At 36.8% G+C, this 3,551-nt stretch overlaps 1 protein-coding gene across 1 annotated transcript in view; it reads right to left on the bottom strand.

The window, feature by feature from the left end:
• The window catches only part of wdr3 (WD repeat domain 3), a 25,986-nt gene that overhangs the window by 14,619 nt on the left and 7,816 nt on the right, over window positions 1–3,551 (bottom strand). The window lies entirely within an intron of this gene.

Consider the following 3,551-nt stretch of genomic DNA (forward strand, 5'->3'; position numbering starts at 1 on the left):
AATACTCACAAACATTACCCAATTGAATTATCTAAGATCTTTATAAATAATACTCAAATCGAATTGGTTCAGCATACCAGATTTTTAGGAGTCATTATAGATAGTGGTCTTAATTGGTCTAACCATATCAATTTTGTATCTAAGAGGTCAGCTAAAATGTTGGGCATATTGAGGAGGGTTTGTCCTTTGGTTCATTCATCAGCATTTTTAACCTTATATTATAGTTTTTTGTTTCCATTTATTAATTATTGCAACATTGTTTGGGCAGCTACTTATCCTACCCACCTTAAGAAATTATTAGTTATACAGAAAAAATATCTCAGATTTATTTCACATTCAAATAGATACGCTCCTTCGGCCCCTCTTTATAATAAATTTCAAGTTCTCCCTATTGATAAGGTAAATATTTATCAAATATGTTTACTTATGCATAAGTTTATATATAGGAAACAAGATCTACCAGATTCTTTCCAGAATTTGTTTATTCCTATCTCACATGTTCATTCATTTCACACTAGACATAGCAATAATAACTTAGTCTTACCAATCACACGAACTACAAGACATCAATTTAATATTTCTTTTAGAGGTCCTAAGCTCTGGAGTGACTTAAGTCCATCGTTGCGATCAATGTCCTCTTATTCAGCTTTTAAAAAGCATTTGAAGAGTTTACTACTGCTAGCTTAATGCCTTTATGTAGTTTTCTTTTTCTTTTTTTTCTAAGTATTGTTGGTTTGTATTGAATTGCTTTCTATCGCTTGTTGTTTATTTTTATTTTTATTGTTTTATTTTATTTTTTTTTCTTGTGTGTTCTGTTTTTTGTTGTTGTTCTTTTTTCTTCTACTTTGATGCTTAGTCTGCATATCTCGTGACTTAATATGGGAAAAGGAGTGGAACTCTGTACAAGCCTAGTCTGGCTTCGTTCCCTCCTTGCATTGTTCTGGACTTGTACCAAACGTGCTAAACAAATAAACTAAACTAAACTAAACTTATAAATGTATTGAGTAAAATGCATAGGAGTACTCATAATGCAACATACTGAACTGTGTCATCAGCTTTTCTCCTGGCTGGACTGTGGACACAGTGGTTGTAATCCAGGTCAGCCAGCATGGTCCAATGTGTGTATACTGGTGAGAAGTACAGGGCTATGAAAGACTCCAAATCTGCAGGTGACCTGAGGGCACAGGAGAAATAAAACATACAGCATTTTTTTTTTACTTCTGGTAAAAGAAGTAAATGGCATAACAGCACAAATTACAGAAAAAAGGTTTTCAACAAGCAGCAACCTCCGGCTCTCACTTCCGATACCAATGCGGAAGTATCTGAAACTGCAATTCATCGCGTGGCCACTTGAGGCTGGCTGCAGAAGGGAGTCAGTCTCCATTGACCCTCATGTTAAAAAGCCCAACTTTACAGCAGAATAAAACATGTTTACAGCCTGGTTCAAAAAACGGTTTTAGTGCATATCGCAAGGTTTACCCTTCGTGACAACTGTGAGGGGGGTGAATTTTTTTTATAACTCACCTGTTTAAATTATATTAAGCCTTAAAGTTCTGCATTATTAGGGGCGTGGCAGCTTTGATTGACAGGCGCCATTAGCCGCTGCCACTGTTGGCACTCGGTCCGCCGTCTGTTAGCCTCACTCAGCTAAACGGAGCTCTGAGGCTCAGCCTGTTGGAGTCTTTTGGACATTTCTACATGCAGACACCGGATGAATAATCCGTGTTCTACTTGGTGAGTGAAATTCCTGTATTTTATTTATGTGTTAACATTTAACAGGTATCGCTGTCGGCATATAGCTTGTTAGCTTAAGGTTAACTCGTTGCGCTAATTAGCCATTAGTGTAAGCAACGTTAAGTAAGTTAGTGTGTTCTAACCGCAGCTTTTAATGAGTCAAAGACAAGTCAGCAAGAAGGGAGAAAGCCAAAATGCATTAGATTAACTTTTACTGACGGGCGATGTGAGATTTAGCTACGTCCTGTAACGGAATCACTGTTCAGTTAGATACTAGTCAGATACTATTATAAGTGGCTGCACGTGACACGAAGGGTTTAAAGGCAGAGAGCTGAGGGGGGACCGGCTGCGGAGTTCCATTATTTGAGCTAGCTGTCTCTCCCGAGGAGAGCCGTGCACCTCCAAGTGTAACGTTAACGTTACTGTTTAAAAACGATAACGTTATACTATTCTTTGTGGGGTTCATCAGTGGGGATGATTGATTCGAAGTACATATTAAAGGCAGTCATCAATAAGTTATTACACTCAGTAGATGTAGCATTCCTTGAGATTCAGCAAACAATCTGAGGTGATAACTGTGTTTGATCAGCGACGTTTCTGATAAGGACCTTAAGAGGTGGATGCATAATTCGGCAGAACAGCTGTTGTAGGCTATCTGCAGAGATTTGCATCCACCTGCAGACAGGTAGCTGTTCTGTAACTAGGGCAATGGTTTAGTTAAGGCGAGAAATTATGTGTGTGAGAGCCGCCTCTGAGTTTGTTTGGTGGGTTAGAATTTGCCAAAAAAGGTAGTACAGTTCAATAAGAAATATAAAATAAGATCCTTATAATAAACATTCAATAAGATCTGATTTGAGTAGTTATTGTTGCACAGTGTCCAGCAGAAAACCGTATATTGCACATATTAGTAAACGGTGTATTTCACATTGCCACCCCTAATTACTGTCACATGCCAGAGAGGTTATCATGCTGAGGCGATCTCAGAGTTCAGTTGCTTTATGGCTCTTTGGAAGAAGCTGCTTAACTGTCTACCCATGGTTGTCTTTACAGGTGCTAGAGGAGCTGATTGCAGAACCCTCCAGATGTGATTAGCTGTGTCCAGCTCTTCAGCTCCTGCTTTTCTTTTTACTCACAACACCTGAACACTACTAAAATAAAATTATGATACTTCTTATCAACAGATTCTATCATTATAATAACTCAACACATTTCAAGTCATACAAAACTACTTTTACATTTGTAACCTTTTAATATTGATGTTTTCATGAATGCAAGATGAGTTTAATTTATTAAACTATTGCTTGTGTATTAGGAATACTTTGTTATAAAGTGTATCAGACTAATTATACATAATAAAATCATTCTTCATTCATCATCAGTTTCATATTTTAATTTTAAATAGTCTGATCTAAACTTAATATCATAGTTAACAGCTGTAAATGAAAATATTAAGATATTATTTATAGGCTAACATTCTGCATATATGTTAGTAGAAAGTAAAAAATGAAAGGTTGATGTTATATACTGTTTTATTTTGACATTTCTTTAAGAGACAAATGTGACATTGACTGAGAAGTTACTCTGTAGTGAAAAACAAAGAATTATCTGCACACTGCATAGTTTTGAAGCCCTGTAGGAGGTGTCATTTATTGCGACCTCTGAGAAGCTCTTGTGTGATTTACATTGTAAAGACTCACCTATTTACTACATGGGCATTCGGTCAGCTCTGAGACCTCAGAGTTTGCAAGGTCACAATAAAAACCACCTAGTGGGATTCCTAATTACTCTGTGCAGATCATTCTTTGTTTCTGTGTTTA

This window comes from Micropterus dolomieu, linkage group LG07, assembly GCF_021292245.1.
Source record: "Micropterus dolomieu isolate WLL.071019.BEF.003 ecotype Adirondacks linkage group LG07, ASM2129224v1, whole genome shotgun sequence".
Taxonomy (NCBI): domain Eukaryota; kingdom Metazoa; phylum Chordata; class Actinopteri; order Centrarchiformes; family Centrarchidae; genus Micropterus; species Micropterus dolomieu.